Genomic DNA, 25,631 nt, shown 5'->3' with positions numbered 1-25,631 from the left:
TTTTGCTCAGTAAATATTTGAACAAATGACAGAGAAGTGAATAGAGGAGGAAATCCTGTCTTAAGTGATGGATTTCATGGTAGACTTCACCATTTATGCTTGCTCTCCTCCTTTTCCACAAGAGTGGGCCAAAGCTAAAACAGTTGAATTGATTCTGGACGTATCCCTTTCAGTACTGGCTGATATAGTTGATTTTCTCTGCTGTTTTCTTATTTTCCATGTCATTGACTTTTATGCTCTTATTTTTAATATTTTTTCTTCTGCTTCATTTAGGCTTAAATTGTTTTTCTTTCTCAGTTTCCTAAGGTGGGAGATTAGGTTATTGATTTTAAATTTTTCTTCTTTTCAAATATATGCACTTAATGCTGTAAGTTTCCCTCTAAGCCCTACTTTTGTTGCATCCCATCAATCTTGATAAGTTGTATTTTCATTTTTATTTAGTTCAAAATATTTTAAAATTTTTATCGAGACTTCTTTAACTCGTGTTATTTAGTAAGTGTTGTTTATTTATCAATATTTGGGAAACTTTCAGCTACTTTTCTGTTAATGATTTCTAGTTTAATTTCATTATGGTCTGAGAGCATTCATTGTATGATTTCTATTCTTTTAAATTTGTTAAGGTGTGTTTTGTGGCCCAGATTGTAGTACATCTTGGTGAATGATCAATATGAGCTTGAGAAAAATGTTTGTATTCTGCTATTGTTAGATGAAGTATTCTATAAATGTCAATTAGATCAAGTCAAGTGATAATGCTGTTCAGTTCAACTATGTACCTACTGATTTTCTGCATGCTGGATCTATCACTTACCAAAAGAGAGGTGTAGAAATATAGAACAATAGGCTGGGTGTGGTGGCTCATACCTGTAATCCCAGCACTTTAGGAGGCCAAGGTGGGCAGACAGCTTGAGCCCAGGACTTCAAGACCAGCCTGGGCAACATGGCAAAACCCTGTCTCTACCAAAAATATATATACACAAAAATTAGCCAGGCATGGTGGTACACACCTGTAGTCCTAGTCCTCAGAAGGCTGAGGTGGGAGGATTGCTCAAGGCTGGGAGGCAGAGGTTGCATTGAGCTGAGATCCCACCATTGCACTCCAGCCTGGGCAGCAGAGTGAGACCCTGTCTCAAAAAAAAAAAAAAAAAAAAAAAAAAATTGAGCAATAATAATGGATGTTCTGTTTCTCCTTGCAGTTCTTTCAATTTTTGCTTCACATATTTTAATATGTTCCATTGTTAGGTGCATACATGTTTAGAATTGTATGTCTTCTTAGAAAATTCACTCATGTGTTATTGTGTAATACCCTTCACTATCCCTGATAATTTTCCTTGTTTTGAATCTGCTTTTTCTGAAATTTATATAAATACTCTAGCTTTCTTTTGATTAGTATTAGCATGGTACCTTTTTTTATCTCTTTACTTTTAACATAGCAGAGTCTTTGTATTTAACATGGGTTTGTGGGCCAGGTGCTGTGACTCATGCCTGTGATCCCAGCATTTTGGGAGGCCAAAGTGGCCAGATTGCTTGAGCTCAGAAGTTCGAGACTAACCTGGGCAACATAGCAAAAACGCATCTATGCAAAAAAAATACAAAAATTAGCTGGGCATGGTGGTACATACCTGTGGTCTCAGCTGCTCAAGAGGCAGTGGTGAGAGGATCACTTGAGCCCAGGAAGTCAAGGCTGCAGTGAGACATGATTTACCACTACATGCTAGCCTGGGCAACAGAGTAACACTGTGTCTCAAAAATAAATAAATAAATAAATAAATAGTGAGTTTGTATAGACAGCATATAGTTGGGTCTTGTTCTTTTGTCTATTCTGAAAATCTCTATATTTTAATTGCATTATTTAGACCCTTCATATTTAAAGGTATTATTAATATAGTTAGATTAATATCTATCATATTAGTAACTGTGTTTATTCATTGCATTTGTTCTTTCTTTTTTCCCTCTTTTTCTGCTTTTTTTTATTTTAACACTTTATATCATTTCATTTTGTTTCCTCTCTTAATTTATCAATTATACTTATTTAAAAAAAAAAATTAGAGGTTATCCTAGAGCTTGCCATAAACATTTTAAACAAATCCAAGTTTACCTTCAAACAATACTATACTGATTCACATGTATAGTGCAGGTAACTTATAACAGAGTATACTCAATTCCTCCCTCCCATTTCTTACAGCATTGCTGTCATTCATTTTATTTATATATATGGCCTAATCACCCAGTACATTGGTAATACTGTTAATTTAAACAGTTTTCTTTTAGATCAATTAAAAATAAGAAAATTGAAAGATTTGATTTTATCTTCATTTATTCCTTCTCTGAGGATTCTTTCTTTATGTCGATACAGGTTTCTTACCTATGTTATTTCCTTCTCCCTAAATAACTATTTTTAATATTTTTTGTAGGGCAGTTCTATTGGCAATGAAACCACCCAGGTTTTGTTTGTGTGAGAAAGTCTTTATTTATCCTTCACCTTTGAAGGAGAATTTCTGGATTTGGAATTATAGGTTGGTGGTCTTTTTCTTATAACACTTTAAATATTTCACTTCACTCTCTTCTTGCTTGAATGATTTCTGATGAGAAGTCCACTGTGGTTCTTATCCTTATTCCTCTATGGATACAGCTTTTTACCCTCTGGCATCTTTTAAGATTTTCTGTTTGTCTTTCATTTTCTACAATTTGTATATGATTTGCCTAAGCATAGATTTTTTGGTATTTATCCTGCTTCCTGGCTCTATGATTTGTCTGTCATTAGTTTTGAAATACTCTCAACCATTTCACTTCAAATATTCTACTCCATTATTTCTTTGCTTTCTGGTATCCCAATTATACATATGTTATACCTTTAGAAAATTTCCCACAGTTCTTGGGATGTTTTATTCTTTTTACTTTTTTCTCTGCATTTCAGTTTGGGAATTTTTTATTTATTGTCATTATATTATCCCACTCAGCAAGGATATGTTTTGGTTTCATTTTGCTTGTAAATCAAAGTTCATAACCTTCCAAGCCTCCATAGTCTGGTCCCACTGTGACTATATAAATATTTTGCCCCAAGAATAGCCTACCTATCCAGTTGGCTCTAAGTATCCCAGAAATGGGCAGAAGATATGACCAAGTGATTCACAAAGTAGTAAGTACAAATGGTTACTAAACCTATGAATAAATATCCAATCCAAATAGTAGTGAAAGAAATACAGAGTTACAGTTTGTCATTTGCTATTTATTTACTCATCAAAAACAGGGAAAATTAAAGACAAATTTCAGTGTTAGAGAGGTAGAATTGGTTGCAAATTCACATAATCTTTAACTATTTATTAATATACTGAAAAGTGTTCACATCCTTTGGCCTAGTATTTATCTTTATCAAATTTACTCTCAGAAAATAACCTGAACTATGCATATAAAGATATTCATCATGCTTTATTTACAAAACCAGAAAAAATTGGAAATATGAATTTCTAACAATATGGGTTTTAAGTAAGCCTTTAAGAGTATTTAACATCCTTAAAAATCATGTTTCTTAGAAATATTTTATGAAGTCTGGGCACAGTGGCTCACACCTGTAATTCCAGCATTTTGGGAGGCCAAGATGGGCAGATCACTTGAGGTCAGGAGTTTGAGACCAGCCTGGCCAATATGGTGAAACTCCATTTCTACTAAAAATATAAAAATTAGCCAGGTGTGGCAGTGTATGCCTGTAATCTTAGCTACTCAGGAGGCTGAGGCAGGTGAATTGCTTGAATCCGGGAGGCGGAAGCTGCAGTGAGCCAAGACTGCACCATTGCACTCCAGCCTGGGCAACAGAGTGAGACTCTGTCTTAAAAGATTTTTTAAAAGGAAATATTTTATGAATTAAAAAGTATTTGTGGCCAGGCATGGTGGCCCACGCCTGTAATCCCAGCACTTTGGGAGGCCAAGGCAGGCATATCACTGAGGTCAGGAGTTTAAGACCAGCCTGGACAACTTGGTGAAACCTTGTCTCTATAAAGAAAAGAATAAATAAATAAAAAACAAAACAGAAATATTTGTGATTCACAAAGAATGAAAAATGGGTATGCATGTAATGCTGTTCATGTCATGTATGCATAATGAGCCATCAAATATTTACAGATGTTATCTCTGAGTTATTAAGAATGATTTTTATTTTCTTTATATTTTGCTAAGTTAAAAAAACATTCCTACAGAATTGTAAAATGCATCACTTTATAGAAGAAAAGTTCTTCTAAAAATCCTACCTGATTCCCAGAGTCCAGCTCAAATACCTCCTCTTCCCAAATTTCTCTCTGACTACTCTTATTTTTTTTTTTTGTAGATACTTCTTAGAAGTCTGATTACTTTTGCTTACATTGATCTTTCCATTTTCTCTGTTCATCTTTCTCTACCCAGGTTTTGAGTCTAGATGCTCTTTTCATTCTCTTCTTTCTCTCTAGGCAATCTCACTCAATGCCCATAACTTCAAGAACTACTCATCTGAGTTCTAAACGCATACATACAGCTCCACAGCTCTACTGAGATTTCCTAAAGGCATTTCAAACTCAGTTTGTCAAAAATAAAACTGCCAATCTTCCTTGGCAAACTGATTTTTCTCCATTATTCTGTCTCTCAAGGAGAGAGAGCACAATCTCTTCAGTCTTTCCCACAATCATGGGTCATCCTTGACACCTCACTCATTATCAGTCCATCTAGTCCATTAATGGATCTGATTGGTTTTACTTTCTAAAGAGCTCATAAATCCATCTACTTTTCTCTAACTGCAGTATCACCACCTTAGCCCAACCTACCAGAATCTCTCATAAATGAGTTAATACCTATAAAGTGCTTAGGATATTGCTTGGCACAAAGAAAGTATCCAATAAATGTTAGTTGTTATTCTTCCTATTCTTATCAGTGCCACTTACCTATAGCCTATAATATTGCCTTCCCCACATCAACTTTTACCCACTTCCAGCTGTTCTTTACACTGAAGCCTATGTAATCTTTTAAAAACATAATCTGATTATCCTATCTTGCCTGCTTCTTCAGGCACATAACCTTTCTCATTGCAGGCCAGACCCTCTGCCTACTGTCAAGCCCTCAGATGCAACATGCTCCCTCCTGCCTACAGCCTTCTTCCTTCTGCCTTCATCACCCACCCATACCCTGAGTTCCTTCCCAGAGAATTCTTATTATCCCAGCTCAAAGCCATTTCCTCATGCAAACTTTTCCTGGCCTCCTCTTGTATTTTATCACAAATTATAATCTGACCTACTGGGTTCATATCTATCTTACTCAGTACCTGGTATTCAATAAATATGTTGAATATTTATTGAATGAATGAAGTTGTCTCAAAAGTTTATAATAAATTTCTTTTGTCTACTTATTTATTTTTTTCTTCCTATCTCAGTCTGTCATTAATTTAGCCTTCATTGAACTACTCCTTCATGTTACCATATATTCATGGTTTTGCCAACCAAAGAAACCTCTAGTTATACTGGAAGTTGCCCAGCCATGTACCATGAATCATTTAGATGTGGGCTAAGATATTGAAATCATCATCCTGTGTGTAGGAGGAGAGATGGGTGGGGAAGGGGAGACTGGGGAGAACTATAGGCTACTTGCCTTCTGCAGTGAGCAACTTCCTTCCCAGTATGCAAATCTATGATAGCATTTTCTATGTGTTATGACTTGAAAAAGGTTGAGAAGTATTAGTCTAGAAATAATAGATATTAAGCCTCAGTATCAACCCCCTGATCATGAAGTAGCAGTCACATTTACATTTTGACTGAAGAGAAGACATTTAAGTGGAAGTGCCACTGGTGTCAAATAATTTTCTTACCCCACTATAGAAGATCAGATTTACTCTAATTTTCTTTTTCATTTAGGTCTAATGTTTTAAGTCTGTTGTTTCCCTCGAATTGTGTTTATGATTTTTAAACATATAAATGGGTAAGTCTGCAGAATATCAAAGAAAAGATGCTATGTTTAGTCATCCAGGGGTTTAACATTGAAATACCGATATTGAAAAAGCTAATTATCGCATAGAGGAGAGTAGCAGCGCAAAATAGTACAAGCAAACCCATGGGACCATGGTCTGAAGGCTATTTTAGTATTGATTAACTGTTCTTCCTATAGCCTTAGTACTATTAATGTATCACTGCTGATTATGCAAATATTGGATTCTGAATATTTAATCTATTTGCAAGGATGGTTTGTGGTATGTTTCAATGGATTGAAAGGAACTGAACCTTCAGGCAGATAATCAAGAAGTACCATCTGAGTACCTGCCGTATGCTTAGCATTGTTCTGGGATTTGCCTACCCAGAAATAGAACAGGACATGAGCTTTACACTCAAGGAATCTGCAAGATAATATTGACATAGTTGAGACAGTAGTTATTCCAAACTATGTGTGGGGTGAAAATGACAGCACCAATTACAAAACTAAATACTAAACTGTAAGACACTTGAGAGGTGAGTCTGCTTGATTCACCTTTATATCTGCTCAGTGCTTGGGCAGTACTATGTAACAAATATTGAGTGAGGCCTGGGCCAGTGGCTCACGCCTCTAATTCCAACACTTTGGGAGGCTGAGGCAGTTGGATTGCTTGAGGCCAGGAATTAGAGACCAGCCTGAGCAACATGGCAAAAGCCCTTCTCTACTAAAAATACAAACATTAACCAGGGGCGCTGGTGTGTTTCTGTGGTCCCAGCTACTTGGAAGGCTGAGGTGGGAGGATTGCTTGAGCCCGGGAGGCAGAGGTTGCAGTGAGCCAAGATTGCGCCACTACACTCCAGCCCGGGCGACAGAGCAAAACCCTGTCACCCTACACACACACACAAAACTCAGTGAACATTTGTTGAATGCATACATGAATGCAAGTGCTAAACTATGTGATTCTATCTCTAGTGTAAGAATCAAATAAGCTGGAAATCACTAAGGTCTGGGTTACCAGAGAAATGTTTAAAGGAGTTTAAGATTGAATATTGAGAGACTGGAGTAAGGGTAGTATAAACCACATTTATGTATTCATTCATTATTCAAAAAATATTTATTGGCTGGGCGTGGTGGCTCACACTTGTAATCCCAGCTACTTGGGAGGCTGAGGTGGGAGACTCCTTTAAACCTAGGAGGCAGAGGTTGCAGTGAGCCCGTGATGGCCCCACTGCACTCTAGCCTGGGTGACAGAGCGAGACTCCATCTCAAAGTGGGGGGCTTTGGAAGGCCAAAGGCAGGAGGATCGCTTGAGTCCAGGAGTTCCAGACCAACCTGGGCAACATAATGAGACCCCACCTCTACATACAAATTTAAAAAATTAGCCAGGCATGGTGGCGCAAGAGGCTGACGGGAGGAAGATTGCTTGAGTGCAGGAGCTCAAGGCTGCGGTAAACTGTGACTGCACCACTGCACTCCATCCTGGGTGACAGAGCAAGACCATGTCTCCAGAAAAAAAAAAAAAAAGACTTAAATTTGACTCATTTTATGTGACAAAATTACGGAATGCCTTAAAAGCTTGGTTTGGGCCGGGCGCGGTGGCTCAAGCCTGTAATCCCAGCACTTTGGGAGGCCGAGACGGGCGGATCACAAGGTCAGGAGATCAAGACCATCCTGGCTAACACGGTGAAACCCCGTCTCTACTAAAAAAAATACAAAAAACTAGCCCGGCGAGGTGGCAGGCGCCTGTGGTCCCAGCTACTCTGGAGGCTGAGGCAGGAGAATGGCATAAACCCGGGAGGCGGAGCTTGCAGTGAGCTGAGATCCGGCCACTGCACCCCAGCCTGGGCGACAGAGCAAGACTCCGTCTCAAAAAAAAAAAAAAAAAAAAAAAGCTTGGTTTGAAAGTGGTTCATGTGATTATCCTAAATACATTGTTATCTCTTCTGTTTTGAAAAAAGTCTAGTGATAAGTTTTTCACAAATTTTCATGAGACTGTGAGAATATTAAATTGCCTTTTTAATAATGGTTACTTCTTGTGTATCTCACCTATTTTTTCTTGTGGCAATATCATTCCATTTCTTGAGTTTTAGAGTTGTGGAAATAAAGAACTTTTCCTGTCCAATAACTTTTCAAATACTATAGAAAAGAAGTAGCCTTTTACTCACCTGGTGAAATAACACCAACTCCCTTGAACCTTCTCACATTGTTTATTCCCTAAATTGTAAAGATCATTCCTTAACTATTAAACTTTAATGATACATAACTAGATTCACCTATGTGGGCCTGACTTGTCCCTTTGTTTTTACACTTGAGAAAGAGTGGTCATAATAATACTGTTCCTGTAAAGATTAAAGGACTAGAAGCTCCCAAAAAAACCACATTTCAAGAGCAGTTTTGCAAGTATAGAGAAGGCAACTTTGTCCAATGCATGTTAAAGAATTTTTAATTTGGTGTGGACTAAAACATCTCATATTCTCTTTGTTCTTCACCCTATCACCATCATTATTATTTGTGTTACTTTCTTAACTCTTGTCATCCCCAATAATTAGAAAAGGAGTTACAGCAATAATTATCCAGAGAGATGTCCCTTCTTTCCAAGAATACCTATACATCTAGCTGAGGTCAGAAAGGGTCAATTGATTTGCATAAATCTGCACATGCAGGGATGAAGAGAGAAGACACATTAGCTGAGCACTCTAAGACAACCCCTGTCCATGGGATAGTATTTCCTGAAGGAACTTTTATGGGCCCATATTGCCTACTGCACCTCCCTAACCAAGGACCTCATTCTCAGTTAAAGAGCTCAGTGGTCAGCTGAAATTATCAAGGGTGGAGAAAGGGCTGGGCAAGAATTCAGGTGTTTTTGTATTTTAAAGGTTATTCCTGTAAGATTACTAACTCACGTCGTCTAAATTGATGCACATTAAAATTGTTTTAACTCACAAAGCAAAAGTAGAGAATATTAAGAGATCCAAAATAACCCATGCTTTTTGCTCCTTTCTTTTCTTGTTTTACGGTCTGAAAGAACTCACTTCAAATATGGAAGGGAGTCCAATTTTCAAAAAGCAATTCCTCCATTTTTTTTCTTTCTGAGCAGCACTCATACAGTAGCAGTGGTAAAATAAACAACGATGTGTTGAATTTTGTTTCTCTTTATCTATATGACATTTGTGTCATCACCGTAGCTCTAATCCATATTCAGGTCTTCATGTTTGGTGTGCAGTAATATGTAAATTATCTCGCCAGCTGCATGGAGCAGTGTTTGTTTATTCTATTTCTTTTGGCACTGCACAGAACTGAATTTCTGCCAAAATGGGGCTGCTTCAGGGAGCACTAATGCTCTAGGAGGAAGTTTTGAAAGGAAACGCACATCATAAGTCTTCACTCTGTGAAGCAGCAAAATCAAAACAAACTTTTTGTTTACTAAAATATCAGTATTATGAATGTAAAATAATGTGTTTGTTAAAATATAATGAGCGTGCTGCCCATCTCTAAGATGCTCAGTGTACGTGGGCTTTGGAAATGAGGACATAAAGCTGAGAAAGCTGGCGCATTTTTATTCTTAGAAAGAAAGTAGGTGAAATAAAACAGACAGAGACAACAGCTAGAAGTTTAAGGGGAAAGAAATATTTTAACATGCATATTAATCTCTGGAAACACATGGCATTTACATGCATTTAAATGTGGACAGCTGTGGCGTTTAAATGTTAAAAAATTTCATTAATGATGCATAGAGCTATCTACTTCTGTTGGCAGGCCTTTCAGTCTTCAATCTGACACTTCCTTTTTTATCCAGCAAGCTAATTTCCCCTCTTTTGTGAGGAGTAACTGTTTTCACACTACTGCTTACCCAGCAAGCCTCCTTATTGTTTCATGGTTAATTATCTTCTCCAGCTTCACCTTCCCCAGCAAAGGGAGCAGGGCTGTTCCTCCCCAGCACTAATGAAAGCTGGGTTTTATGGGTACACTGTGTAAATAAATGCAAGGTCTGATCAGGCAACATAATAAGTGAGTTCCTAAAGTTTATGGAGTCACACACAGCTCATCTAGTGGCTTTACTAAATAACGAAGGAAAATGATTAATTTGTTGGGGTTGGGAGCAGGGGGCTTCAATTTTAGAGAAAAAAGTAAAGCCTTTGTCAGCTTAGGATGGAAACTATCTACAGGTAGGCATAAGGGATCTCCGTTTATCCAAGTATTCCTTATGCTCAGTAATCACAGCCATGACATTTGCCAGGAGAATATCTTGCAGAATAGACCTTTGAGAAATATTGTTGATTTGGTAAAAGGTGGAGGTCACCTGGTATTTTATTTCCCTGATTGCTTGCTATTTGTTAAGAGAAAAAAGCAACCAAGCTTTATGTAGTGCAAAGTATCCTACACTCTGCGCTGAATGCAAGCAAAGCAGAGATATTCACAAATGCTACCATTGTCCAGTGCCTGGAGAAATAAATTCAGCAGGCATGGCCCAGGTAATTAACTCCACTAGCCGGCCAATGTCTTACATCTCTGTGCTATAAACTCAGTCATAGTCCCTTAGTTACTAGCTCAAGGCCCCATATCCTAGAGTTTGGGACTTGCAGTTATTTTGGTTATTTTTTGCAAAGAATTTTAGGGGATTAAACTGATCCCAACCCCCTAATGCTCCTTTTTTTTTTAATTTACAAAATGAATTCACATTTTGAAATCCTTTTTCTCTAGATTGAAATGTACATTTCTTTGATTTGGGAATCTTTGATTTGGGCTACAGTTTGAATTAAGGTCCTGACATTTAAAACTCTCAAGAGCCTGTGTAAGAGCCCAGGACAAGAACTTCTATTCCAGTCAAGATTTAGTTCTTAAATTTAACTGGATCTCAGGATCCTAAGTGTGTTTCCCTTGAGATCGCAAAAAGAAAATCCCCTAGGGAGTCTATGTTTTTAATGTGTCTGGGGACTGTAGCATAGGAATCAGAGTATAAAATCTCTTGGAAATTTACTTCAAAAATGTGTATTGCCTTCTAGAAAAATTCATCCTGAAATTTCAAGCAACCTTTCTAGCATCAGTGTAACTTGTAAACTTCCCAGCCATTTTTATGGAGGGGACTCAACAGAGGTGTTCTAGCAATTCTGAGACTTTTTAATCTCCACTAAGTCTAAAAGCAGTTATCTTTATGAGAGGCTATTAAAGCAAAGATATGTTAAATGAAATAAAATCAGATGTAGAACAAGGGTTAAACCATCTTAAGAAAATGATTCATAGCTGACCCACCTATTAATTAGCTTAAACCCTGGACCAATCAGATGATAAGCATGAGGAAAGCAAGACAAGTTTCCTTGACTGGCTTAGTTAAGAGGAAAAAAAGACTAAGATAATGTGTGCCATTTTTGGTCATTCTTAATTTGCTAATCCAAACTGATCAACATTTTATTATTTTTTTCTCTGAATGAGTTGTAATCATAGTCTCATTATTAAAAAACAACAAAAATCATATTATATTTATCTGAGAGGAGCAAACAAGAACAGTAATGATATAATGTTGGCTCCCAATGTGTCCTCATTGAGAATGAAGACACAAGAGGCTCTCAATAAAAAAAAATAATGTTCCCATGGTTAGGTTACAACTATAACTGAGTCAGAAGGATGGGGACTTGCGTGATTGGCATCTGAAGTGAAGGCAGTCTTGTAGGACTGAGCCCTCTCACATATGGGATCTGATACTAACTCCAGATAGATAGTGTCAACGTTGGATTAAATAGTAAGACACCCAGCTCATGTCTGGAGAGTGGACAGTTGCTTTTTTATTTGAAAAGCCTTATATCAGAACTGTAAAGGGCACAGTTCCTAAACATGAGTGAACTCTATTATCTGATATAAGGCTTTTCAGGTAAACCCCATGTTGGCAAAGCTTTCCTTGTACATTTGACTACCTCAGGATCATGCCAAGAATCTTGTGTTCTTGAAACTGAGTTTGAAAGTTGGAACCTGAAATCTATCTCACAGGAAAATTCGTATGTTAGAAAACTTCACTTGTTTACGTGATGATTCACCTCTTTTCTACCAATACGCATTGTAGGTTTTAAAAAATGTAAGTTTTTATTAATGTAAGATCATTATCATAAAGGAGGGAGAAGGGTATACTTTTCCCTAAGGCAAAGGTGAGGCAAAAATTACATCCAGAGGTACAAAACTCACATGATATGTCAATTCCTGAGCAATGTCAGGAAAAAAAGGGGGCCAGATGTTATCATTGGGGGGAAAGAATGTAGGCAACTTTGCATGTGGTTCTGTCATTGCCCTTCAAACAGATTTACCATATGGTAGAATGAAGAAACTGCCACCATTTCATTGCAGTTGGGATTTTTACAAATTCATTGATGTTATTTTTCCCTTGAACTTTCTTTTATTTGTTTCAGTTCTATGTAATACTAAAGAGGTAAGAAAGAGAAATTCTTTTTATTTGAAAAACTCTTCCTAAATTTTTTAAAAATTCATCTTTAAACAGTCCTAAATTTAGGTACTTTCTTGAAACTCTGTGGGGAAATTCCAGGGAAACACAGAATATAGAGACTGAGAAGAAAAAAAACAAACCAGTTTTCCTATTCAGGCTCTTCTGAGTGTAATAAAAATTACAGTGTGTTGACATATAAAGCAACAGTCAAGGTAATTTATTTGCCAGTGAAAAGTAGATTATTTTTCAAGTTACTTCTAGTGAAACATTCAGAGTTGGGTGGGAAAGTAACTTTTTTCTACAGTAGATGCTTAACAACTATGAATAATGATTTGCACAAGAATTAACTTGTTTAAGAAAAACATAGCTTGATGCAAGAGATTCATCTGTTGCCACCTACCTATAATACTATCAAAACTGAAGTTGCTGCACCTGAGAATTCTTTAGAAATTATGACAGTATCTAATTCTTTGATTTATTGGCACAAATATATTGCTTCTCTATAAAAAGTTTCTCTGCACACACTTAAAAGTTTCTCTACACACACTCTGACAACAAATTTATGGGTTTTTTTTACACCAAGCCACTGTCTGCTCTCCAGACATGAGCTGGGTGTCCTACTATTTAATCCAACTTTGACACTATCTATCTGGAGTTAAGCATCAGATCCCATACGTGAAAGTGTTCAGTCCCACAAGACTGCCTTCACTTCAGATGCCAAATCGCGCAAGTTCCTATCCTTCTGGCCCACAGGCTGTAAATCCCCACTCATGTCCGTGTGAAGAGACCACCAAACAGGCTTTGTGCGAGCAACAAGGCTGTTTATTTCACCTGGGTGCAGGTGTGCTGAGTCCAAAAAGAGAGTCAGCTAAGGGAGATGGGGTGGGGCTGTTTTATAGGATTTGGGTAGGTAAAGGAAAATTACAGTCAAAGGGGGTGTTCTCTGGCAGACGGGGGCTGGGTGGGCGGGGGGGATCACAAGGTGCTCAGCAGGGGAGCTTTTGAGCCAGGATGAGCCAGGAGAAGGAGTTTCACAAGGTAATGTCATCAGTTAAGGCAGGAACCAGCCATCTGGATGTGTAAGTGCAGGTCACAGGGGATATGATGGCTTAGCTTGGGCTCAGAGGCTTGACATTCCTGTCTTCTTATATTAATGAGAAAAATAAAATGAAATAGTGGTAAAGTGTTGGGGTGGTGAAAATTTTTGGGGGGTAGTATGGAGAGATAATGGGCGATGTTTCTCAGGACTGCTTTGAGCGGGATTAGGGACGGCATGGGAACCTGGAGTGGGAGAGATTAAGCTGAAGGAAGATTTTGTGGTAAGGGGTGGTATTGTGGGGTTGTTAGAAGAAGCATTTGTCGTATAAAATTATTGGTGATGGCCTCGATACGGTTTTGTATGAATTGAAAAACTAAACGGAATAAGAGAAGGAGAAAAACAGGTATTAAAGGACTAAGAATTGGGAGGGTCTAGGACATCCAATTAGAGAGTGCCTAAGGAGATTCAGCATAGCCCTGCCAGCAAAGATTATTTATTTACTTTAAGAGTTAAGAGTGGCAGTTTGGGGATAGCACCAGGAGATATCAGCTGTGATGACTTGGAAAAACAGTGTAATCCGGCAGTGTAAACAAGAGCAGGGCATTTATGAGTAGTTGAGAACGGTGAATAGGAGTATGACTAGACAGAAGATAGTAGGGATGACAAGTTTTTGGGGCACCGTCCAAGTTGGGCTGGTGTCTGGAATGAGACTAGGGCTTAATAAAAAGGAGTGTCCATATAGGAGCTCAAATGGGCTGTACCCTGTAGCATTCTGAGGACAGGCCCAAATTCTGAAAAGGCAAAGTGGTAAAAGTATTGTCCAGTCCTTTTTAAGTTGGTGGCTGAGCTTGGTGATGTGTGTTTTTAGAAGACCATTAGTTCACTGAATACCAAGAGCCTGAGAAACTGCTTGGGTGATTTGACTAATAAAGGCCGGTCCGTTATTGGACTATATAGAGGTGGGAAGGGCAAACCGAGGAATTATGTCTGACAGAAGGGAAGAAATGACCACCATGGCCTTCTCAGACCCTGTGGGAAAGGCCTCTACCCATCCAGTGAAAGTGTCTACCTAGACCAAGAGGTATTTTAGTTTCCTGACTCAGGGCCTGTGAGTAAAGTCAATTTGTCAGTCCTGGGCAGGGGCAAATACCCAAGCTTGATGTGTAGGGAAGGGTGGGGGGCCTGAACAGTCCCTGAGGAGTAGTAGAATAGCAGATGGAACACTGAAAAGTGATTTCCTTGAGGATAGATTTCCATGATGGAAAGGAAATGAGAGGTTCTAAGAGGTGGGCTAGCGGCTTGTAACCTACATGGAAGAGGTTATGAAATGACAACAGAATAGAATGGGCCTGTGAGGTTGAAAGGAGATATTTTCCTTGGTCCAAGAACCATTTGCCTTGTGTGGGAAGAGATTGATAGATGGAAGTTTCAGTGGAGGAGTACGTGGGAGTGGCCAGATGAGAAAGAGAAAAACTGCTGTGAGGGATAGAAGTTGGAACGCTAGCTGCTTTTTAGCTACCTTATCAGCATAAGCATTGTCCTGAGTGATGGGATCTGATGCCTTTTGATGGCCCTTGCAGTGAATGACTGCAGCTTCCTTTGGAAGTAGAGCTGCTTTGAGAAGCATTTTTATTAAAGAGGCATTAATGATGGAGGATCCTTGTGTAGTGAGGATCCTCTTTCAGCCCATATAACAACATGGTGGTGCAGGATATGGAAGGCATATTTAGAGTCAGTATAAATATTGACATGTAGTCTCTTTGCAAGAGTGAGGGCCCGAGTTAAGGCAATGAGTTCAGCTTGCTGAGAGGTAGTGGAGGGGGCAGAGCAGTAGCCTCAGTGATAGATGTGGAAGATAACTATAGCATAGCCTGCCTTTGCTGGTGAGTGGCGATTAGGCCTTGTGGAACTGCCATCAATAAACCAAGTGTGATCAGGGTGAGGAACAGAAAAGAAGGAAATATGGGGAAATGGAGTGAATGTCAGGTGGATCAGAGAGATACAGTCATGGGGGTCAGGTGTGGTATCAGGAATAATGTGGGAAGCCGGATTGAAGTCTGGGCCAGGAACAATGGTAATTGTGGGAGACTCAACAAAAAGTGAGTATAGCTGAAGGAGCCAGGGAGCAGAAAGTATATGCATCAGGTGAGAGGAAGAAAATAGATTTTGGAAGTTATGAGAACTGTAGAGAGTGAGTTGAGCATAGTTTGTGATTTTGAGGGTCTCTAAAAGTATTAGGGCAGTGGCAGCCGCCGCATGCAGACATGAGGGCTATGCTAAAACAGTAAGGTCAAGTTGTTTGGCTAAAAAGGCTACAGGGCGTGGTCCTGGCCCTTGTGTAAGAACTCTGGCTTGACTGAAGTAACGGGGGCTGTCTGTGAAGCCTTGCGGCAGTACAGCCCAGGTAATTTGTTGAGCCTGATGGGTGTCAGGGTCAGTCCAAGTGAAAGCGAAGAGAGCCTGGTATGAAGGGTGCAAAGGAATAGTAAAGAAAGCATGTTTGAGATTCAGAACAGAATAAAGGGTTGTGGAGGGAGGTATTGAGGATAGGAGAGTATATGGGTTTGGCACCATGGGGTGGATAGGCAAAAACAATTTGGTTGATAAGGCACACATCCTTAACTAACCTGTAAGACTTGTCTGGTTTTTGGACAGGTAAAATGAGGGAATTGTAAGAAGAGTTTATAGGCTTTAAAAGGCCATGCTGTGACAGGTGAGTGATAACAGACTTTAATCCTTTTAAAGCGTGCTGTGGAATGGGATATTGGTGTTGAGCAGGGTAAGGGTGATTAGGTTTTAATGAGATGGTAAGGGGTACATGATCGGCAGCATCAGTCTTCAGCTGCTAAGCTGAGAAGATCTGGGAAGGAGTCAGTCAGAGAGCCTTGGGCTAGAGCTTTAGGGGCTCTAGGAGTGGCTGCTGGGTGAGCTGGGCAGTCTGATTTCCAGTGGGTCCCTGCACAGATGGGACACGGCTTGGGAGGAATCCCGGGCTGTGGGCAGTCCTTGGCCCAGTGGCCAGATTTCTGGCACTTGAAGCAAGTTCCTGGGAGAGGAGGTCCTGGAGGAACCCCTGGCAGCTGCGGTTCAGGTATTTGGAAGTTCTTGTGCGCTGGAGATGTAGCTGGGGTTTGTCTCACAGTGGAGGCAAGGAATTGCAACTCAGAAACACATTGCTACTTGGCTGCCTTTCCTCTTATTATTATACACATTGAAGGCGAGTTTAATTAAGTCCTGTTTTGGGGTTTGAGGGCCGGAATTTAATTTTTGGAGTTTTATTTAATGTCAGGAGTGGATTGGGTAATAAAATGTATGTTGATAATAAGACGGCCCTCTGGCCCTCCTGGGTCTAGGGCGGTAAAGCATCTAAGGGTTGTTGCCAGACGGGCCGTGGACTGGGCTGGATTTTTATATTTGATGAAAAAGAGTCTAAACGCTAACTGATTTGGGAGAGGTCGGATAAAGGAAAAAGGAGCATTAACCTTGACTATGCCTTTAGCTCCAGCCACCTTTTATTTAAGAGGGAATTGCTGGGCAGGTCGGGGAGGGCTAGTCGCGGAATGAAACTGTAAGCCAAACCAGACCCGGTGTGAGGAGGGAAGGTGACAAAAGGATTATAGGGTTGGGGAGCGGAGGCTGAGGACAAATTGGGACCTAGCTTGGCCTGGCCAGGAGCAGCCTGGAGAGGAGGGGATAGGTCAGAGGGGTCCGTAGAAAAGAAAGATTCAAAAGACTCAGAGATGCTTGGGATTGGGACTGAAGGGACAGGCGGGAGGGAAAGAAGGAAGATTTGGGATGAGTTGCATTAGGAACAGAGACTAGGGAGAGACCAATGTGTAAAAGTGCCTGGACGTCAGGGACCTCAGACCATTTGCCCATTTTATGACAAGAATTATCTAGGTCTTGTAGGATGGAGAAATCGAAAAAGCCGTTTTCATTTAGAGTCATTATCAAGTTTGTATTGGGGCCAAGCAACATTGCAGAAGAAAATGAGGCTTTTAGGTTTTAGGTCATGCAAGAGTGAAAAGGTTTTAAGTTCTTGAGAACACAGGCTAAGGAAGAAGAAGGAGGAATGGAGGGTGGAAGGTTGCCCATAGTGAAGGAGGCAAGTTTAAAGAGAAGGGTAGAGACACGGAGAGAAGGGGTGGGGGGTGCTTGTCCCCCAGGAAAGTGGAGAAGGGGTAGAGACATGGAGAAAAGGGATGGGGGGGTGCTTGCCCCCCAGAAAAGCGGTGCTTTCCGCTAAGGGTGAAGGACCAAGGCAGGCGTCCCCGTGTGGTCAGACACCTCTGAAACGTGGGTGAATAATCAGGCAGGCGTCCCCGCGTGATTAAACACCAAGGAAAGACTGTCTTCCTGAGTCCGTGACCGGTGCCAGAGTTTTGGGTTCACGGATAAAACACATCTCCTTTGTCTCTACCAGAAAAGGAAAGGAATGGAAATTCGGAGGCCTGACACCCACAACCCTTCCTTAGGTTATTCTAACCATAACTTGCTAGAATTGCTCTAAGAGCTCAAGGAAACACTTTACTTACATTTACCAGTTTATTTAAAGATACAACTCAGGAAAAGCCACATGTAAAAGAAATGCACAGGGTAAGGGGGTGGGCAAAGCTTCCACGTTTCTCCAGGTACACTACCCACCTAGCATCTCCAGGTATTCTGCAACCTAGAAGCTCATCAAATCTCTTTGTTCAAGGGTAGTTACAATTTTCATCTCTAGCCCTACCCCTCCCTTTTCCAGAGGTCCTTAGGTGGAGCAGAAAGTTCCAGCCCTCTAATCACTTGGTCTTTCTGGTGACCACCCCCAACCTGAGGCTATCTCAGGACCCTGCCCTAAATTTTCTCATTAGCATAAACTCAGTATGATCAAAAGGGGCCATTATGAATAACAAAAGGTATTCTATCACTTAGGAAATTCCAAGAGCTTTAGGGGCTCTGTGCCAGAGAACTGGGACAAAGACCAAATATATTTCTTATTATACCATAGTTTCTTAATCAAAATAGCACTTAGATGGGCAGCCCCTCCAGGGAAACTGAAGTTACAGTAAGAAAAGGAAGAAAAGAAACCCTTATTTTTTTTGTATTGCTCTTTCTTCTTGGAAGTCCTTCCTACAACTTCACAATCACCCTGTTTATAGAACATTCAAGGTCTTTGCAACTTATTCTTCACATATAAAATCAAATTCAAAAGTGATAGGTTCTTTGTTTTTTGTTTTTTGTTTTTTTGCCTGGGGTGGTTGTTATGAGAATTGAGATGGGCTACTGTGCTTTGAGGTAGAGGTATTAGAACAATTGAAGAGTTTCCTGTACATTCTATGACCTCTGTGGTTTCTCGGCTTCTGTTCTCCTTCCAAGACTGGTGCTAGGACAAACAAGGTGTTGAACAGTACCTGATAGGGCCACACTCCTAATTTCAATTCAAATTTTACCAGAGAACCTGGACTTTTCCAGGCTACTCTCTAGCACATCCTGTACTTGTTTCCTCATGCACTGGCCTCTAGCACCTGCCCTCTCTAAGGTTACAAATGATTTTTTTTGTTTATTCAGTGGCTTTCCCTTAATTCACATAAAGTTAATCTTTTTAAAGTGAGCAGTTCTGTGGTGTTTAGTACATTCACCATGTTGTGCAACCACCACTTCTACCTCCAAACGTTATCTCCAAAAGGAAACCCCAGGCCTGTAAAGCAGTTGCATCCCATTCCTCCTTCTGCACCCCTAGGCCCTGGCAACTACCAGTCTCATTCATCTCTGCAGATTTACCTATTCTGGATATTTTATATAAATGGAATCATACAATATATGACTTTATTATGTCTGGCTTCTTTCATGAAACATGTTTTTGAGGCTATTAGCTTTTATAACAGAGTTTGCACCAGTATGAAAGTCAGGGATTTTCCAGGTGATTTTGCCACAGCACAGTTTACCCTCATAACCTTTCTCCAGATCCCCAGATCCCTTCAACAGTTCATGAGACAACAGGCAAGTCTTTTTACTTTTTTCCTCCAGATCACTCAGTAAATTTTTCCTTTCTTACTTTTTTATTTTTTAGAGATAGGATCTCACTGTGTCATCCAGGCTGGAATGCAGTGGTGCAATCATAGCTCACTGCAGCTTTGAGTTCCTGGGCTCAAGAAGTCCTCCCACCTCAGCCTTACGAGTAGCTGGGACTACAGGCATGTGCCACCATGCCTAGGCAATCAGTAATCGTTTTTTAAGAACCTGCTTTATGCCAGGCACTATTTTAAGTACTGGGGCTCTGGTGGAGACAGGACAGTCAGAGCCCCTGTCCTCATGAAGTTTATTTATAGGAAAAGAAACCCTGCTTCCCATCACTGGACTCCCTTTTGTCCCTGATCCCTTTTGAGAACAAAGGCAATTTTTACTGTTATAAAACTTGCTTTAAAACAACATCTAATGGATTTTTCATTTTCAACTATTTCAGAATTATCTGTGTAGTCAAGACTAGGAAATGTGTCCATGTCAGTACTCATTTTAGTGAGATTTGTGAGATGACTTTGGATTTTACTTGTCTGTTTTGAGTTTCTGATCAGCTTTGTTATTGAAAAAGAGCATTCACTAGAACAGTTTTTGATCATTAGTGTGAGATAGACTTTCAAAGCGTTTTCTGAGCTGAGACAAGTTACTTTAACATTATTGTCAATCTGATAGATAGTGAGCAGGATTTGATTGCTCTAATGTGTCAGTTGTGATAGAATTTCACAGACAATGGACTTGCCTTTTTTTAAAAAAAGGTTATTTTCAGGAAATAGAAAGTCCTTGAGCTATGCCTTGCTGAGGACTGGGCAAGTGTCTTTTCTCATTTGGTTATCTTTATGGGATAAGTCCAGCTAGGATATGAAAAAACAAATGTATCACCTCATTTATAGTGCAGTAGAGGTGAGTAAGGGGCCTAATCAGTGTTTCTTTTTTTTTTTTGAGACAGAGTCTCGCTCTGTCGCCCAGGCTGGAGTGCAGTGGTGCAATCTTGGCTCACTGCAAGCTCCGCCTCCCAAGTTCACACCATTCTCCTGCCTCAGCCTCCCGAGTAGCTGGAACTACAGGCGCCCGCCACCGCGCCTGGCTAATTTTTTGTATTTTAGTAGAGATGGGGTTTCACGGTGTTAACCAGGATGGTCTCGATCTCCTAACCTCGTGATCCGCCCACCTTGGCCTCCCAAAGTATCAATGTTTCTTTCATTGACTCTTTGGTCATACCAAAGAGATTAGTAAACCAACCTCCAGTCTTAAACACTGTTATAGTTATTTAGGATTCAGCCTTACTATCCTCTCCTCACTTCAGCAGAGGGAATATATGCTGATAGCTGCCAGTCATTGCACCCCTACTATGTACCAGGCTCTCCCCATAGGACTTTACATACATTTTAGTAATTTAAAGCTCCCAACAATCTATAAGGTAGATACAATGTACTGTAATTGTCCCAGATAAACAAATGATGGAACTGAGGCATATAGAAGTTAAATAACTTGTCCAGGATCACACAGCTAACATATGGGAGGGCTGATCCAGGATTCAAACCCAAACCTGTATGAGTACCTCCTCCAGTTGCAAAATGGCTGATAAACGTGGAGCATTATTCTTTTTATCCTAATTTCTATTTTCTTCTATATTTTTTTCTTGCTAACTCTGAGTCCATTCTCTGCTCAATAAGAGGCAGAGTATTACAAACTCAGAGTTCCCTTAAAAGTTATCTTTCCATTTTCAGAGATGGAAGCAGCTGTTTGTCATTGTTCTTATATGGTTTGTTTGTTTGTTTGGAGACAGGGTACTGCTCTATTGCCCAGGCCGGTGTGCAGTGGCATGATCATGGCTCACTGCAGCATTGAACTCCTGGCCTCAAGTAATCCTCTGCCTCAGCCTCCAGAGCAGCTAGGACAACAGGCACATGCCACCATGACTGGCTAATTTTTAAAAATTTTTACATTGAGACAGTGTCTCACTATGTTTCCCAGACTGGTCTCAAACTCCTGGGCTCAAGCGATCCTCCTGCCTCAGCCTCTCAAAGTGCTGGAATTATAAGCAGGAGCCACTGTACCTGCCCTGCTTTTGTTTTTGTTTTTATAAAATTTCTACCTCAGTCTAATTTAGGAAGATAATTATGTAACTAATGCTCAGACACTTTGGTTTTAGGTTCAGGGTTGGGGGGTACCAAAAAAAGCAGAGTAAATATATGAACGTTGGCATTTCCCCTAGTTTAAATTGATTTATCTATCTGGAGCTATATGTTATCTTCTTCCACCTCTCCATCACCCCCTCAAACCTGTGTGTTCTGCTTTTTCACCCTGGGGTAAATATATACATCTTTATTCAATTACAGTTACTGCTGTTTATGTTGTTGTCACTTTTATGTGTTCGTTATTGTTGTATCCTACTTTTCTCCAGATAAATCTCTCCTTCCTGGTTTTTGCATGTGGTGCTGCCCAATAAATTCCTGGATCTAGAATAAACAGGGAGACACATATTACAAGACCTCCTTAATGGTTCTGCGCATTCTGAGTACCAGAAGTTTAACTGTAACATTCAGTTCATCCTAGTCTTTTTGAGATTTTTTAGAAAGAAATCTTTCAAAAGACACAACTTTTTAAAGGAAATTAAAGGTATCCAGAGGCAGCTATATCAGTTCTTTATTAGGTTATTGTTTTGTAGACTGTCAAGTTCTTTTATCTTTACTCTTTAGCTAAATACCACCATTTAAGCTAAAATTTTAAGAAAATCCTGGAAATGCAATCATGGGAGTCCTAACTCAATTAAAGCCATATACATGCAGGAGGTGTTAATTGAGATGTGTATTACCTGCCACAGTTGGAATCTTGGTTCTTTCTTCTTTTTTGTCGTCATCATCATCATTTCTCCAGCTACTTTTATTACTTTCTCTGTATATGTTGTGCTAATGTAAATAAAATGCTTCTAAGTACAAAAATAATGAAATAAACTAGCGTTATTTAATTACATTTGTTTCTTGAGCAGATCTGTATAGGTAGGTGTGTGTGTGAGTGTGTGTGTGTGTGTGTAATTATTTATATAATGCCTTGGTTTGGGCCAAAATTCTGTACCCATGCAGCAAGTTTATTAATAGAAGACCCTTGCATGAATTAATTCAGAATTATTTCTGGAATTGCAGGCTCTCTTTTGGAACCTCATTTACTACTTCCTACCCATTTGGTCTCATTCAAATACTCTTAGATTTTGTCTAAATTCATTTAGATTTATCACTATAGCAAAGACAGAAACATTGTGCCTTTGAAAAAAAAATACCAAATAGTTCCTCTGGGAAAACAACAACAACAAAAACAAACGTTTGATTAGCTTGAGCATTATTGGTTATGTTGGGCTATCATCAAAGAGAGCATTCAACCAAATAATTTTCCCATCAGTTACATCTTTGTATATGTAAATCTTTTTTTCCAAAAGAGAACTTTTTTAGTTATATAAATATTCTAATGTCTTTCTTGGAAACTTTTCCCACTTTCTTGCCCCAGGGGTATATTTTATGGTTGAAGTTAAATCCTGAGGAAATGGAGATTTTATTGAAAATATTGACAGAATTTAATCCACAACAGGAAGGGAGTGAGTGAGGGCAGAGTGAGTAGCACTTCTTTAATATGAAAAAAATTTGAAGTCTAAAGTGAATGATTTTCTAATGAATCCTGTCAGATATTTCCTGGAATTGACATACAAAAAATTTTCAGAAATCACAATAAATATAAGAGGTTTATAAGAGGAGAGAGTTGAGAAAAGAACAATATTACATCCAAAAGTTTAATCTTTTCCTATGGAAACTTTCGACTCCAACTACAGCTGTTTGTCAGTGTTCCTTCCCCACCACACACACACAGATACCAAAATCCTCAGATGCCCACGTCCCTGATATAAAATGGTTTATTATTTGCGTATAATCTATGGTCATCCTCTTTACTTTAAATCATCTCTAGATTACTTATAGTAGTTCATACAATGCCTGTATATCACTTGACACAGGGAAAATTTAAGTTTTTCTTTCTGTAACTGAAATTTTTTTTTTACAAATATATTTGATCTGCAGTTGGTTGAATTTGTGAATTTGGAAGCCATGGATATGGAGGGCCAACTATACTTTATTGAGCAAAGGAATTTTTTCCTTTAGGTGCTGCTATAAGCTTTATAGTTTCTTAGGCTTGAATTCGTAAAGCCATAAAGGCAGCATTTGGTCAGAAAACGACTGTGTCATGGAAGATGAGTCTGAGTTGCAGGCGTCACTTGGGCTTAGCTCCCAGCCCATCCAGATGGCACAATTCCCACTTCTCCATGTGAGCCCCTAGGTTTGGGATCCTTGTGGAAAATCTGTGCTGCTAAATGTTAAAGTCAACCACAGAGTTACAAAAAGAGCTCCTTTGAAAGACTGATTCAATTATTTATTATCACTCTCAGAGTACAGTGGCAGGCAAGATAGTATTTGAAATTAATATACTATTTGATCAGACTGATTGATTGTTCCTACAGCTGAAGATTTTAACATTCATTAGCCATACTAACTGGTCATTAGTACTTCCTTTATCAGCAAGCAAAGAATAAACAGAAACTCTAATAAAAATTCATCATAGTGAATGTACTCCATACCTAAGCCACTATGATGATTGCTGGGTACTCGATTAACTGCTGTAACATTGGCAGTGGGAAAGATTTCTGTTAGAAAATTTAAAAAATCCCTTAATTAATGTTTACCTTGTAATTGGACTCTTAAACTTAAGTAGGCTATACAGATAATCTCTTACATACCCAGTATAGTAAAGTGCGAATGGGTATTTTATACTTAATGTGTTTGTGTGGTACCCTTTAACTATCAGTTTCAGGAAGGATTGAGGGCTTCTTAGGAAAGTTTTGCTAATGTGCTGCAGGTGAAGCTTTTCCCCCACTACTGAGGAATAAAAGCATCATGGGCTGTTTTTCAACCAGTTAAAATAATTCTGACGTTAATACAAATATGCTAGCCTGTTATGCTGTGTGATACCTGTCTCTTTCTACCATGTCGTGAATCCCTTGTGGTTTTAATAGCAAATTGGAAGGTGTGATGTGAAGAAGAGAATGAAGCAGACAGAGGAAACCCTTTATGAATTGACTCAAGACCACACTAGAGCGATTCTGCATGTATTAAGAATTATAGCTACTGGCTGGATGTGGTGGCTCACACCTGTAATCTCAGCACTTTGGAAGGCCGAGGTGGGAGGATCACTTGAATCCAGGAGTTCAAGACCAGCCTGGGCAACATAGTCACACCCTGTCTCTACAAAAAATAAAAATTAGCCAGGTGTGGTGGCACACACCTGTAGTCTCAGCTACTTGGGAGGCTAAGGTGGAAGGATTGTTTGAGCCTGGGAGGTTGAGAATGCAGTGAGCCATGATTACACTACTGCACTCCAGCCTGAGCTATAGAGCAAGACTGTCAAAAAAAAAAAAAAAAAAATATATATATATATATATATATATATCTCCACCTAATACTGCCTGCCTCCTCAGCACTTCGCAATTACTAGCTTATTTAATACTCAGAATGATCTCAAAAAATTGATAATGCTATCCCCATTTTACGGGCAATGAGACTTGCTCAGAAAGGTTAAGCAACTTGCCCAAGGTCATGCATATGGTAAGCAGCAAAGTCAGCCCTTCAACCAGTCTGCAAGTTCTAGTGCCATACTCATCTGCTTGGCTACCCTACATAAGCATAAGCTGAACTTAGAAGTTCTGTTTGTGTTTCTGTCTGTAGGTGAGCCCATCAAGGCCTGCATTGTGTATATATTTATATATATATAAAACATCTTATCTTTCTTGGCTCTAGCATGAATTCAAACAGCTGGAGAGCAAGTAAGGACAGTGAAGGAATTTGAACAGAGTCCAGGAGTCCAGTCAGCTACTCTGTCCCAGAATATGTCAAGCTCTATCTAAACAGATGCAGAGCCAAGAAGTCCAAGGAAACATCAAGGGTCCCAACTGGGCAGGCAGAGGGCAGCATAAGGGAATCTGGGCTACTTCATCCTGGAGTGGTCAGGAAAGTCTTCACATAATTATTCTGGGGCTGGTGTGGGCTGGAGTGAGAGGTTCCTGTCTATAAGAAATAGGGGCAGGACTAACAGTAGTGAGCCAAGTTAACAAGGACCAAAGTGAAATCTCTGTCACAGAGAGAGACTGGAAAAGAAAGGGACTGAGAGAACTTTGACTAAGAAATTGCCCTGGAGCATTCAGGGTCT

At 39.6% G+C, this 25,631-nt stretch overlaps 1 protein-coding gene across 4 annotated transcripts in view; it reads left to right on the top strand.

Moving 5' to 3' along the window:
• The window catches only part of AKAP6 (A-kinase anchoring protein 6), a 652,282-nt gene that overhangs the window by 613,315 nt on the left and 13,336 nt on the right, over positions 1 to 25,631 (top strand). The window lies entirely within an intron of this gene.

The sequence above is a fragment of the Macaca thibetana genome, chromosome 7 (assembly GCF_024542745.1).
Source record: "Macaca thibetana thibetana isolate TM-01 chromosome 7, ASM2454274v1, whole genome shotgun sequence".
Lineage (NCBI taxonomy): Eukaryota > Metazoa > Chordata > Mammalia > Primates > Cercopithecidae > Macaca > Macaca thibetana.
Note: the sequence above shows the minus strand (reverse complement) of the source record. Positions and strands in the feature narration are given on the sequence as shown.